The sequence below is a fragment of the Passer domesticus genome, chromosome 1 (assembly GCF_036417665.1).
Source record: "Passer domesticus isolate bPasDom1 chromosome 1, bPasDom1.hap1, whole genome shotgun sequence".
NCBI classification, from domain to species: Eukaryota; Metazoa; Chordata; class Aves; order Passeriformes; family Passeridae; genus Passer; species Passer domesticus.
Genome location: NC_087474.1, coordinates 27741669 through 27757311, shown reverse-complemented (window position 1 = coordinate 27757311; position 15643 = coordinate 27741669). Strand labels below are relative to the sequence as shown.

The 15643-nt window shown below is 38.8% G+C and overlaps 1 protein-coding gene across 8 annotated transcripts in view; it reads left to right on the top strand.

Moving 5' to 3' along the window:
- The first annotated feature begins 358 nt into the window (after nt 1-358).
- The window catches only part of DGKB (diacylglycerol kinase beta), a 332462-nt gene continuing 317177 nt past the window's right edge, over nt 359-15643 (top strand). For 2 of the 8 annotated variants that reach the window (XM_064411318.1, XM_064411307.1), the window contains exon 1: nt 1034-1309. The gene's annotated coding sequence lies outside the window, so the exon portion shown is untranslated. Of the gene's footprint in view, nt 609-751; nt 773-1012; nt 1310-15643 lie in introns of those variants that run through there. The other 6 variants (XM_064411308.1, XM_064411310.1, XM_064411321.1 and 3 more) reach the window with 6 other exon arrangements.

Below are 15643 nucleotides of genomic sequence, written 5' to 3'. Positions count from 1 at the left end.
TGTCTTGCTAAATGGCACAAAGACATTAATTTCCATGCCATTGCTAATCTGGTCCCTCATTTTTCCTGAGTAAATCTGCAAATTCTTACAGGCCCTAGCTGGGTTGTTGCTACCCTCAGAGAGGTTCCGGAACAGGTGCTGGAGGAAAGCGGGGCCCAGGGCAGCGTTCCGCGGAGCGCGCTTCGCCAAGGTCCCTCGGCCGGCTGGAGGCTGCCGAGCCGGGCACGGCGGGCTGCTGCTGAGGCGGCTGCCGGGCGCCGAGCCGGGCACTGGGCCGGCCCTGCCGGGGCACAGCGGCTGCCGAGGACCGGACGGTGCCGTGGCAGGGAGGGCGCAGTCGCTCCCAGCTCCCCGAGCCGCGGGCTCCGGGGGCGCAGTGCCCGCGCACCTGCGTGGGAGCCGCTCCGCTCCGCGGCCGCCGCCTTTTCCCGGCGCCCCGCAGCAGCGCCCGGCCGGGCAGGTAGGAGCGGGGCGGGCCGCGCTCGGCCCCTCCGTGCCCCCGCGGCTGCGCCCGCTGCCACAGCCCCGCCACCTCGCAGCGGGCAGCACGGAGGGCGACCGGCAGCCCTGGGCTGTCGCCGCCGGCAGGGAGAGCCTATAAACTTTGGGTAAGTGTTGCACGGGCTTAGCGCCTCTCGGCGCGGGGCAGCGGGTGGAGAAGGGTAGCGGAGCTTTGCGGAGCGGTGCGCGGCTCTTGCCGCACCGCTGCTCAGCGCGGAGCGGGCGCGGAGTCGGCGGGCGGCGCCCGGGGGATGCGGCCGCTGGACAACAGGTACGGCAGCTGCGCGGGGGCGGGAGGGGCTGCGGAGGGGGTGTCTCCCTGTGAGTGAGAGCGTATGTGTGTGTGTGTATATGTGTATGTGTATGTGTATGTATGTGTGTGTGTGTGTGTGTGTGTGTGTGTGTGTGTGTGTGTGTGTGTGTGTGTGTGAGTGAGTGTGTGTCTCGCTTCTCCCCTCCCCCCTGCCGCCCGCCCGGGAAGGGGGTGGGAGATGTGCTGGCGCACCGCCGCTTAAAACCGCGCCGCCCGGAGGCGCCTGCCCGTTCCCGAGAGGAGGGCGGCTGCCGGCTCCGCGCTGTGCCGCGGAGGGCGGCGGGGAGCGGGGCCGAGCGCGGCGGTGACCCCGCGGGGCCGGGCCGGGCGCGCTGGGCTGCGGCAGCCGGCGGCGGGGCGGGGCGGGGGCTGGCGGCGGTGTCGCCGCCGTCGCTGGCGGTGGCCCGGCTGGATGGCCGGTCCCGCGGCTGCCCAGGGCGCCGGGCTCCCTCGCATCCCAGGGCCGAGCGTTCCCTCCGCCCGCATCGCACTGCAGTAAGTTCGCGAGTCGCTGGGCGGCCGGAGTGGTGGGAGCCGCGGAACTGGGCGGCCGTGATGCGCGGCTGTGTGTCTGGGCGTAGCGGAGGGGCTGAGCTGAAAGTTGTAGCTTGCCGCGGTGTGTTGAATTTGTCACGACGCGTCGCTTTGATTTCTGGTTACTGCCAATTTACCTCGTCGACCTGTGTCACTTTGCTCAGCCTCAGTCAGTGTCCTGGTGCTGCCCCTGGTAGCCGGGTTCACAGCGGGGAAGTGCTGAGGCATCCAGTGTAGGTGCGAACACAGCGAGGGCAGGAAACAAAAGATGCGGCTGCAAACTTGGGCTTTTAAGGCTGCTCTTCTTAAACTTTACGTGTTGATGTTACGAGCTCATTGTTGTGTTTTGGGTTTGTTTTGATTTGGTGTTTTTTGTTTGTTTTGTGGCCCAGTGTTGTTCTGATTCCTTTTTAAGAACAGTTTTATTTGTCAGAGGTGAATGTAATTACATTTTTCATTGTGAGTGTCCTGTTTTGGAGAGGATTAAAGGTTTTCTCATCAGATTACTGTATCGTAGGTATTATTTTTCCATACATAAACAAGCAAATTGTAGGGTCTTCAGTTCTTCATTGTTTGACTGTTTTTCTATAAATTTGGGTAGAACTTTATTAATTTACAAAAGCATTTTTGTCTGGTTGATGTAAAGGTAGAAAAAAATAGAAAACTTATAAAACCCTATCATAAAATAAAAAGGTCTCATGCAACAGGATGGGGAAAATCAGTAATTGTAGCAGGAGATGTAGTCTTTTAAGTTCTTATAAAAGCTGCTCAATGTTTCCTACCCGCATTGGGGTTAAATGACCTAATGTAGCAAGGTAATAGTTTTTCTTTGCACTTGAATGGTATGATGCACATATTTAGAAAGTCATTATGCATCCGGAAAAAAAATCCATAGCAAGAACGTAATATGCATTCCCAAATGACTGGACTTGTGCTATGCTTTATGGATAACATGACAGGAAATAAGTCCCTTGTTTCTCCCCAAAGTGGTAATCCAGTATTACTCAGAGCCTGAAGTGTCTATCTAGTACAGAAGGAAAACAAGCATCAAGAAACATGGGGCATCACAAAGCAGCACTTTCCTCCAGGGGCTTCTCCTTTCTCTTGTTCATTTGTCAAGGTAGAAGGACTTCGTTGTTTATCATAGCAGGGAAGACCTGGGACGATTATTCAAAGGTCTGCAATGTTTGTGGAACCATATGTTTTACACTGTGAATTTGAAATATTTGGGTACAATTGTTAATCTAATTTAGGGGCCTACAAACATAAGATATTGCTGTTCTGAGGCAGGTTTAGGAAAAAAAACCTTTCTTATATTTTTTAAGGAAGAAGTATAGATTAATTGTTATGTACCCGCTGAAATAATCTTTTCTGTAGGTGTCTTGAACAGTATTCAGTAGCAATGCATGAATGAACAGATATTTTTTAAGAGTTCATGCAGTATGAAAGTAATAAAGTTAATTGTTTTAAAGAGCAATAGATATTAGGTTTTTACTTACAAGGAGGTTCTGCACTGTTTCTGCTCTGGAACTGTCATTCAGGTTTCACTATAGGATGGGTCTAAGTACCTCTTGCCTATGGAATGAGATCACTGGAACAGGAATGAAGAGAATGATAAGAGAGTTGTAGGAAACCTGTTGGAGCAACATTTTGATAGAGCAGAGTGTAAATAGCACATTTGGGAGTAAAGGTAGTAATGGGTTAATACTGGAAAACTTCAGTCACCTGGCTGGGTAGTTGGACTGGGCTTCTTAGGTTTTGTGTGTGCATGTCAGCAGCACTGAGTTCTTGTGAGTGGCACATATAGAATGAATGATAATAGCTTGAAGTCACGCTTATATTTGGTGTAATAAAACCTAACAGCATATAGCATGGAATCATGGAATATCTCAAGTTTTAAGTGATCCATAAAGATCATTGATGCCAACTCCCTGCTCCTCTAGGACTAACTAAAACTAAACTGTGTGACTAAGAGCATCGTCCAGATGTCCTTGAGTACAGATAATACACGATGTTTCATTCTCTTTGAATTGTTATGACCTTTATTAGATCATAAGCCTTCTTCATACAGTTTTAACAAGTCTTTTTAAGGCCTTGATGAGAAGTGGATGATCAAACATTTTCATCTGTATCTGGAATTATGGAAGAGTGGTGACAATTAGAAGTGAGTGGGTTACAGAAACAATTGGTCTTGTTCTATGGTTTGGTGTGCTAGATCAAGATGATTTCAGCCAGAATTCTGTCTGTGAAAAGGAGAAGCTACTTGTGAAAGATGTTTATGTTTATTTTAAAGTTATTATAAAGTTCTCCCAGTCAAATCTGGGAGACATCAATAATGTGAAGTGCTGTGGAAGAACAGGATGCTGGCCTTCTGAAAGCTCCCTACAGCTTGTTGCCGTCAAGTAAAGTTTGCAACCTGCTTCGGGAATTCCCAACTGAGCTTTGCATTACTTTTTCTAAAATGAAAAAGATACCAATAATATGGACTACAGCTTGCTGTGGATGCAATTCCCAATTTTTTTTACACTTGTGTAGATTAGGTTCCAGGTCTTATTCTGAAGGAATTATAGCATCTCACAGCCAGGTTAATCGACAGAAGTTGGTATAAAAGGTTAGAAACAAACATTTTATTACAAGAATTCCACGTAAAGAGCCTCTTGACCGTCAGTTGTAAGTTTCTTCAGTCAGTTTTTTGTTTCCTGTAGCACTTACAAAATAATTAGTAACAGTAATAAAAGACTTAAGACAATTACTTGTCTATTATTTTAGTTTTTCATAACAGTACTTTAATAATAATTTTCTCTTTGGAGACTTCTTTTATAGCTAAACCAGCAAATTGACAGTACTGGAAAGCTGAAGAAGTGGCATGCTGGGTCCCACTGAGAAGAGTTTGATGTTTGTAGTTATTTTTAATACCTTGCCTAAAAGAGTGAAAAAAAGTTAAAGATTTGGGCTTTGAAACTGATATCTTGATTTTGTCAACCTGACCTAGTTTTCAGTACACTAATAATGCTCTTGCTATGGATAGAAATGATCTGATGCAGGTCAAGTATTTAAGCTAATTCAGGAAGTTGAGAAATAAATATTTATTTATTTAGTTGGAATTGAGATGCGTAGCTGTCCCCAAACACCCTGTAAAACAGCTTTATGCAATGTAGAACACATTTTCTTTTTTAATTGTTTCTGAAGAAAATAAGACTTTTCTGAATAATGTTTGCAGCAGTTTACCCCTGAAGGGATATAGTTAGTTTGCCACAAGTTTAAAAGCTTGACAAATGTAAGTATTTGGAGGCTGTTAAATTATTTCTTGCCCTACGCCTCAAAATAAGTTTGGAATGTAAGTGTACAACTCTGGCACTATTGTTTTGCCCTAAACGATTTTTTTAAAAGTAAATAAAACAAAGAGAAGCAGAGTTGTAGACATGTTTGTCAGTTCAGTGTTACTAATTAGACTTCCAATTCTGGGGACTGATTAGCTTTTTTATTTTTAGATGTTTGTTGTTTACCATAGTAAATCATGACTAAAATGACCTCTAGATACTTGTTTCTTCTTTGTTGAGGAATTTAGGAATGAGTTTTCTTGGTGACAGAAAGATTTAGTTAATACAAATGCCATTAATTATTTAATTATCTTTATGTTGATTTTCAGACACATTTTGATTACTTGGTTTGAAATGGTTATGGTTTTTTTTTTAATTAGACATTCAATGACATGTCTAGTGCTCAGTAGCTGTAATAAGAAGCTCACTCTCTAGTCCTTGCATTAGTAACAATCTCAACAAAGATGTGATGAAAATTTTCACAAAAGTTCATGTTAGTGCATCCAAATGTGTGAGCCTTCTGCTGTGATATGGTGCTTTGCTGGCCTTTCGGGTTGCCTTGTGGTTATTATGAATCATTCCCATGTGGTGTTGGTTTAGTCGGGCAGTGGGGAAAACTCACACAGTTAATAGAAATGTCTTTCTTTTCTCCTTTGTCCTTTAAAGCATGTTGTGTAAAGTAAAAGCAATGAGTCAAATTCATTCTCTTCGGTCTAAATTTTACCCCAGGTGGACACTTGTGATTTATACACTGGTTTGAGTTTGGAAATTGCCTGAAATCAATCCTGGATGCTCTTGAAGTGTATGTGGCTTTTCTATGCAGTGACATATTTGTATGTTTGTGGTCTTAGAGAGCTGAGAAGCTAAATTTAAGTGAATTAGAGGGATGGAAAACAGTAAGACAGCTGTATCAGCCTAGGAGAAAATCTCAGGTAGTGTGAAATCAGAAAAATTTGCTGTCTTGTCTTCTGAAAGGAAAAATGTAGAGGCTATGGCCTAGACATAAGAATATGAACCACTGTGTCCTGAGACTCAAGGATTTGTTGCTGTTTTTGCCTCTTTAATTGTGGATTTTCTCCTGTTTCCTGCATGAATTTATCAATTAATCAGGTGAATGGGAGACAATATTATGCCAGAAAAAGGTTTTAAGAAGGGAAGAAAGAAAAATGAGAAAAAAGAAGAAAAAGAGAGAACATTTATAGCCAAAAAAAATTATACTGAAGCAGATGAAAACTGAAAGATATGTGATTACAAGCAGGAATGAATTAAGCAAACAAAAGGAAATATAATGCTTACCTTTTTAATTTTTCAATTTTTTTTAATTTAGTGATCAATGAAAACCTTTTTCTAAAATTTAAAAGAATTCCGTGAAAAGGTTTGGGTTTAGGTATGTAAGATCGATTTAATCTCCTTTCTGTAACCAGAATGCTGCTTTTGTACACCCCTAGAATATTACTCAATATCTTTACTTCGCCTATTTCTTTAGATTTTGCTAACTTGGTTATAATTTAGAAATAAAGTTTTTAAAATGTTAAAAATATACATTAAGGTGTCTGTTCTATCTTCTGTTCAATATCTAAATACCATCTGGCTACCTTCTGTCTCTCCTGTTATTACTAATGGAAAGTCAAAAGCACCTGCTGGGGAAAATTTTAATTTTAAGATGAGCATCCTTTATAGGTCACTTGAAGCACATTCTGAATGTATCCAGGCCTCTCAATTCATTATAAAGGGTGCCTGGCTGGTGTGACTTGTTCACAGTTTAAAATACAATTTTGAGACATCCATCTTCGTGTGAGATAAATTATACCCTTGGATATTTTCTCAGCTGGGAAGGTAAGGAAGGATTGAACTCCTAAGAAAGTGTCAAGTGTTCTCCATGCATTACTGAATATAAACACAAAAGTAAAATAGCCTTAAAACAGTAGTTCATTAGAATGGGCCATGTACCAGAAGTTAAATATCAAAGGACCTATTTTTAAACATATCTAAATAAACAAGTAGTCTGGAGCATTTTTATTTTTCTTCATGTCCCAAAAACATGACAATGGTATGTTTTTACCAAAAAGTCTGTCTTAATTCATTATTGATATAAAATATTCCAGCAATGCTTTTGAATAAAAAACAAAATTACAGGCATTTCTAGAAATTCTGGATTTACTTTGAAACCAAAGTATTATGCATTTAGATTTACTTTGTTCTACATATCATACACATTGAAAAACTAGTGGATCTGTGATAAGGTTTGTTTTCATATGCTGTTGTAAATTTTAAGTTGTGTAGTACTGCAGCCACTTCTGCTCAGGAAGTACAGTGGGTCATTTTGTCTGTTTTTACTTTAAAGGCACCAATGAAGATGTTTGTGTTTAAACAGCCTGACAGCTTCTATGTCAAAGAATTCAAACCTTCTAACAGAGATACATATATATAACAGAGATACAAAAATTTGCACTGCCCTTTGTTAGGCTTAGTGCTGTTGACTCAACTTGTTTCATAGAAGTAGAATGACTGGAGGAATCCTGGGAAAACTCCCAGCTTTGAATACTAGATGTATTTACAGTATAGTACTCTGATAAGAATGTTCTTTTGCTTCCTCTTCAAATTTAAAATGCCAAGTGGTTATTTTCTTTTCCTCACATTTTAAAATATCATGTTCAGTTATGAAATGTTTTGCTTTTGTAAATTCAAAATAGTTACTCGAAGAAAAGCTTTATGTTCTGTCTCAGACTTTTTCCTATAAATGTTCACCAGAAACTACAAAACCAGCTTATATGAGTGTTCAATATATTTTTCTACCCTGTATTGCACAGTACACCAGGGTGGTGATTTTTACATATCTCTGTTGATTTTTACATATCTCTGAGAAAAAGAGTCTTCATTAAGCTCCAGTACTTCTATCTAGTTGCCTGTTTAGTGAACAAGAGCTTGTTCAAGTCTCTTCTAAGAATTTTTGTGTGTTGTTATTTAGGTCTGATGAGCTGATGAAGTCAGGGTAGGTCATCTGTCAATGACAGAAGAATTTGTAGACTCTTACAGTTTTCCAGCTAACAGGAACATATTCAGTCATATTTCAGTGGAGTTTATCAAGCAGGTAACTGTAAAGGAAACGAGTAAGAATATGTAGGCTATAGAAAAGATTGTATACTTTTAAGAGCACTCCTGCAGGGTTTAGGCCATATTCCCTCTGACCTTATCTCAGTTCAGGGCACATGCCTGATAACTGTGGTCACTCCACGAAGCTTTTTCATTTCGGATCTTACATTTGTGACTCAAAATGCTATGCGTCGAAAGGAAGAGATGACCCTTCCAGTACCCTAATGTGGTGATATATGGGGACAGTGAGTTCTGCATGATTAGTCCAGGACCCTGACTAAAGGATAACGACTCCTATGGGGCTGGAGGAATGCTTTCATCATCTAGAAACCTTGAAAGCTTCTGTAATTCATCCATAATTCATCTACCATCTTAAAGTAAAATTAAATGAAAACGTTATATTCTAAATCCAAAATAACCTACTGTGGAACATCGACTTAATGACAGCAGTTGTAGAACTTAGACATTCCAGCTTTGTTTATTTGTACTAAAATCAGATCAAAATCTGTGTATCCTGACAAGTTACAACTCTTTGGATTTGCTGTTCGGTCAGGCTCCAGTTTGTCTTGCATTATTTACATTCTTGGCTGGTTTTCACTGGAGAGCATCACAAGCAGGAAAGGTTTTCCAATTCTTGTACATATTTCTTGTCACGTTCTGCAGTTTTCATTCAGATTCAAATGCTTCATCCCTTCCTCATATAGAGTTCTTAAATTTATGCAGGAAAAGTTTCATTACTCCTCCCCTGGTCTTGTTTGCTGCTCTCATTCTTTGGAAATGCAAATATGTATTTGACAGAGCAGGTGCCTTCTCTTTTAAGCTGAGAGCAAATTATTAACCCATGGAGGAATGAAATGCTGTTCCTCTCCAGGGAACTTGATGCCCATATTCCAATACGAGATCTTGTTTCTGAGCGTTGTGCTTGCATATCAACATGTAAGTTGATAACTATGCTTCATAATAACAAATGAAAATGAATCACATGTCTAGATAATTATTGCATGTTAATACCAAAATTTATTTTCATCCAGCTCTATGTTTGAGGGACATATGGACAGTGTACAGAGATGCATTTCACCTGTATGTTTACTTTCTTTATGTAGCCTAAAAGTCTCAAACACTTTAAACCAGCGTCTTCTACAGCCATTTAAATGTTTTAGGAATATGCAAGAAATAGTGTGGCTGTTTAAAGGAAAGTTCCTTGTGCAAAGCACAAAGTTTGGAGAGATTTTAAACTGTTAAAAAATCAAGCACCTGAAGACAGAACAGCTGTGGTAATGATTTTCAACCTGTGGGTGTTGAAGAAAAGAAGATAATACTCAGTCTTACCTTGTCTTCAACAATGTTGTCATTGATTCTTCAGATTTAACACATACTCCACTGAATATTTTTTTTTATTTTAAGATAGCCTAAGAGAATGGAAGAAAAGGAGGGGAGGAAAGTTCATGACTGCATAACCTTTCTAACTTAATACTTTAAAAGCCTCATAATACTATTAAATACCTTAAAATGGTTGTAAATAGCATGACAATGACCTTACATATGATCATTAAGTTTATCATGGAGAAGAATCTTGTGTATTGTATTCTTTTGAAGAGTTGATAATGCAGAATACATTCCTCAGTGTACTTGGAGTCTGTAAATGATGACAAGCACGATTACAACTAAAAGGGGTGTTTTCACTGGTTATTAAATAGATATTTTTTGAAAACTATATATTGTCAGTAAAATACTTTGTCTGTGCCGTCTCTGTTTTTATGGGACGTATGTGTTGTATATTGGCAAGTGAACACCCACACTACATAGTGTGGTAAACATTGTATAATTTAGTTATTTTTTCCAGAGAAAAACAATTACTCATCAGTTTGTCTGTTTTTGTCAGTTAGTTTGTTTTTAGGGGGGTTATTTGTTTGAGATTTTTGTTGGGCTTTTTTTTCAGCACATTGTATTGAAAATTCACTATGGCTTATATATATTCTTATCCAGGTACTGTTAGTGGGGCAGATGAATACGATTGTTCTTCATCCTTCTTAAAAGCATAAGGATAGCTTTACTGGATGGAAGTCTGTCTGGACGAGTATGATGTCTCCTAACAGTGATTATCAAGAAAAGAATAGAAGAATAGGCTGAGGATGTCCAGAGTGTTCCTTCAGGCTCCAACACTCTGTACACATTTATTATTTTACAGATATCTGAGATAGGCCTGTTTCATTTTGAAGATGGAAGAATTCTAGTGTACTCTTATGTTCCATCTTTTTTTGTCCTCTTTTTCCAGTTCTGCTGTAATCAATTTGCAAATCCAGAAAAGCTCTGCATGTTATTCAGAATTCAAGTATACCACGGACCTATGCAATGAAATAAATTGTTTTATTCTGATTTTTTTTCTGAATACTTTTATTTTTGAATGCTGTCAAGCACTGAGCTGATATTTTCTAATTATAATGCCAATTTTTTATTATGTTTCTGAGTGGTAAGCTGAGATGGTGATGGTGATGAGCTCACTGGTCATCACTTTGAGTGTATTGCTGTGATTTTTTTTTTTCTATGTACATTACTTTAGATTTATCAGTGCTGAGGTATATAAATCTATTCCATTGGGAAGTGGAGGATGACATTAGCAAGTAAGAGAAAGGACAAGCAGACTTTTAGAGGATTTAGTACCTATATCATACCTAAATTCAGTGTCAGCTCTAAATTTTTTCCTGTACCTATCCTTAAAACCATTTTGGTGCCTGTGTTAAATATTTCATTGGTATGGATATAATAGCAACTAGAATAATGACTTATTAATCCATTGGAAAAGGTGTGCTTTCTTTGTGAATAATACATGGTGAACTTAAAAATTTTTAAAAGATACCCTAGGCAGCAATATAATGTGTCACACCTCTTGCACAAATTTACTCATTTAAAGAATTATTAAAACCAGAAATATTTTAAAAATATTTTTTGAAATGTACTTTTTTTGCTTTTCTGTGTTTTCTAATCTTCTTATCTTAACCAAATACAAAATATTCTGCTGCCTAGTCCATAATACTTGGACTTTGTTAATTTAGAACATGGGTGTGTTTATATAAGTATGCATGCCTTCTATATAAATTTCTGTCGACTACATGCTGAATATGGCAGCAAATATTCATTGCAGTTGTGAACATGATTAAATTTATAGCTGTCAGAATCCATCTGACAGTTTAGTTACTTACAGGAATTGCACTTTGAAGTGGTAGCTAGAGAAACAGTTCTGACCCAAGTGATTAACCCTGGCTGGGGTCACATTAGATCTGAATGAAGTCCAGTACAAGATAAATGTTTTTATTTCCTTTATATGCCCAAAAGAAACCAGCTCTGTAACTGGGGCTATGTGTGTATGCATTACTACTAAATATTTGGCAATATATTGCAATATTTCTGTGATTATTTTTACAAAAATCAACATCAACATGGTCATCCTCTTTTTATGTAGCAGTGGGAACGTGCAGTTGGCGTTGATCACATGGACCAATGTGCCTAGTCATTTACATCCTGAGGAAACGTCATTAGATACCTCATGCAGATCGGGGTTCACTGAGCCTCAGTTTTGAACACCATTACAGAAGCCACATAATGTCTCTATGGAGTCTGAAACATAACCTAAGATTTATAATACAAGACTAGGTCATTAAAAAAATAATGTTACAAGAAGAGAGGACTAAATCCTCAGATAATTTTAGTTTAGAATAAAATCTAATAGTGAGTCTGTCTGCCTTCTGTGCTCATCTGTGAAGATACTTAGGCAAAGCTGTTACTGTCATAATTTTTAAGGTCTCATATTTTAAATACTGAAGAAGCTGTAAACAGCATTACATCTTAAGTGTGACTATTCTCACTGGGAGGCTGTTTCCAAGGATTGTACTTCTGTGAATTTGATGATCACACTTACTTGAAAACAATATATTTCCCATAAATTATTCTGTATGAATTACTCATCAGTATTTATAATGCTTGTAAATAATAATGCTTATAAATGTAGCTTGGAATAACATCTTTTTTAATCCTTTTAGTAAAAGTTACAGTTCTATGACATGTTATATAAATCTAAGAGAAATATTGTCTGGTATTTCATAGTCTGGACTAAAGAGATAGACCTGTGCCCCTTGTTAGGTGTATAGTAAAAGAATTTACATTACAAAGAAATCTAAGCAATTTTAGCTCAGGAAGCTATGTCTTTAGCAAAAACTATTGAAAAGTTTCTGGACTATTAAAATTAATGAATACTGAATGTTGTCAGATGACTGTATTAGTCTGTGGATCTGAACATAAGCAGGTAAATATGATAAAGCAAGGTAATGGTAAATGAGGAAGGCTGATGCTGTCAGACTCCTGTTCCTACTCCTTTTAAAGTTTACTTATTCTAAATATACTGAGATACAACCAATGTTTCTTAAATTTAGAAGTTTTGATGAAAAAATGATGTATAATTTAAAATAAGTGCACCATAAATCTTAATATTGAGGTATGACCTTTGGTGTTGTGAGTTCATTTTCTGTGTGTTTTCTCTGAGCTGTATTTGTGTCATTTCCCTTGTAGCAGATGCATTGAAGGCATATGCAGATAGCTTCTAATGTGCTCATACTTTGGGGGAGTTAGATTACCTACCTCTAGAGCTAGAACTTTTTAGTTATTCTTCTGTTTGTCCTGACCTTGCTATATTGAAACCGTTTATAATTCTGTTTTCTAGATATTTGTAAAATAAATTCATTAATTCTAAAATTTCAGTTATCCATCTCAGATACGGCCCTCTGTCCTAGTCTACTGTTGTTTCTGTATACTGCTCTACATTGCTAATTATCTGTGCATTATATGATAGTTTTTTTATGTTGTATGGATGCTGTGGAGATAACAGTCTTAGAAATATGAAAATGTACCAATATAATCTAGAGAATTCTTTAGTAACAATTATATAGTTCTCATGTTACATCAAAATACATATTCAGTCATACATAGAACTAGGTCTTTAAAGTAAAAATCTCAATCTCTATGTGTAAGCCTTTTCCTATATACCATGGAATCTTAGAGTCAGTTAAATGGACATCAGATGAGCTCAGCTCAGAGTTGCGCTTATTCAACTTCCCTTATTGTCTATTTTTTTTTATAATATTTTTTAAGAAATACTTATTACATTTCCTCAAACAGACCACCAGAAGAGCAGCTGAAAAGAGTTGTAACTATGTCTGTCTTATATTCAATTTTACATCCTCTGACTGTCCCTGCAGCCTTGGTTTTTACATCTCTGCTGCTGCCTCCTCTATTTCCATGTCCTTGAGCTGTTCCTGCTTTTCTTTCCCACTGGATGTTGATAATGCACTCGGGGGATTAGGAACTGTGAAAGTGGGACCTGCTTGGGCTCACTTCAAGTGGTGATAAGGCACTGCTAGTGCCTTAGGCTAGTGCCTCCACTATGGTGGAGGCAGCTACAGCAGAGAGAAACTGAATTTCTACTCTACAAGTCAGCTATTTTTTGGGGTTTTCTGGTGGTTTTTGTCTTCTGAGTTGTTTCAGTTTTTTTTATGTGTGTGTGTTTTTTTTGTCTGTCATTGTTTTTTGGTTTTGATGTTAGTTTATTTGGCTGTGAGTGTGTGTGTGTCCCAAGATTGGGGAAAGCTGGCATGTTTAGGAAATTAGGGGGAAAAGAGGAAATCATTACAATATTTTTTTTCCTGAATAATTATTGCCTTACAGAGTAGGTGAGAGCTCCCCCCCCCGCCCCCCCCCCCACCTCACTCTTTTGAAGTGGAATTCCAGTAAAACTTGAGAATGCTTTCATGTCTTTGAATTAATTGTGTCATTTTTCAATTTCTGCATCTGCTTTGGTTAGTACAGACTTGATATAGGGGATAGTGGATAGTGAATTTGCTGGTATCTTTTTACTAGTGGGCAGTCACTGCCCAGATTGTCTCATAAGACACTGCCACACTTGATTTACATTTTCTTTCAGTGTGGATTGACTGTATTTCCATGACAAAATATTTGCTTTTCTACTTGGGATGATTACCGTAGTTAGTGATATGTGGAGAGTCATTCTCCTTTCCTATTTACTGAGTGATGTGGCTAAAATTTAGCAGTGTGTAAAAGTAAGCAGCTCCTAAGCAAAGATGCTTAGAGTTGAATGAGTCTTTGCTTTTCAAATGAAGGAATGGATTGTGTTATTTGTATACATTGCACTCTGAGGATTGCTTCTTTAGACACCCAAAGTGCTACTGCTAAGGATGGTTGTGTAGAAGATAACAGATTGACTGCAGAGCAAAGCAGAAGTAAAAGTTTGTATGAACTACCAGGCATAATAAAATATATTCTGTCATTTTTCCCCCCTACCTTTGTGGGTGGGTGAGAGATGTTTAGAACCACTTTATTGATAAGTTAAAACACTGTGATAAATGGTTGTGTGTTTGAGAGATACTCTGGAAATGCTGTTGGGTTTTTTGAAAACCTGTTGACCTGAGTGGAAAAGTAGTGATCACACCTTGCTCAGGCAGAGAAGGAGCACTGCATCTGCTGATGGGTCCCCTTGAATCACAAGAATGCAAGAATGGGAGGTGGAATATTCAAGAAGGTCACGTTCCTCCTGAAGGGTGAAAGGAGACAGGACCACTGTGCATGAGGGGATGTGCTGTGGCTTTGGAATGGGTAGGGCATGAGCTAAGCCCCTTGTGAATTCCAGAGCCCAAGAGGAACAAACAAACTCTTGTGGTGAGGGAGCAACATCCAGTTAGAGAGATGTGAAGTGGTGCTCAGAAGAAAGAAGTGCAGTGGGATCAAGGATAAATTAGAGGCTCTCGTGTCTGGAAGGTGCCAAGGGCATAAAAGGTTCTTTGGCAAGGGAAAGAAAGATGTCTTCTAGTTCATGTTGCAATTACTGTGATTTCATATCAAGTTGTTTGAAATATTTTATTATGTTTTGCATGTCTTTTTTTTTTTTTTTGCTAGTATCCCAGTTTGGAGCTATTTTGACAGGCATATCATCTGCATGACTAAAGCCATTCTAAATATGAAAAAGGAATGCTGCCTTACATCATTTATGTTCAAACAAAACCAAACCAGACCAGTCCCAAACCCAGATCACCCACGTGAAGTGGTGTTGCAAAGCCAGTGACATTCTCTGTGTGCTTTGCAGAGGATGGGAGTTAGATTCAATATACCTCTGGGATATTTTTTAATTACTATTTATATCTATAAAATTTGACTATCAAATACTAATAATCTAAGAACATTGGCTGTGCTGTGAAAAGATTTGAATTATTAGATAACAGGAATTTAATGAAGTTCATAGGAACTTTTGTTCTATTTGTAAATCAGACATGAGACAATATGAAACTGTACTGATGCAGAAGGTTGTTGTTCTTTTGAAAGGGGTTTCAGATGACTTCATCAGGGAATTTCTGGGCATGTTCCTCTGTGTATCTGTTATAAAGTGACAGATCTGGTGCAGTGTAAATAAGGATGGTATGCTTCTTTATATAAAGTATTTGTTTATATAATCAGAAATCTGAACTTTATGCATACTTTGGTGTTTTACAGAGATCTCTTTTTCAAAAGTAACCAAAGAAGGAAAGTCATGCTGTTCTTGCAGCATTAAAATTTATAATTGCACTTTTGTCAGAGATATAGTCTTGTAAGAGAGTAGACAATAACAAGATGTGACAATATTTTTTTCCTTTCTTGATGTTCTATAGAGCAGGTGAAGTGCATTTAAGGTATTTGGCATGGTGAAATTTATGTTGACAAATTTCTACAGGCTAAAAGAATTGTCCCACTCCTTCTCCCCATCCATGGGCCTTTGTGTGGCTGTGACATCTGCACTGTTTGCTGTGTATCTTGTGTGAGAGCTAAGATGACACTGGTCAAATGT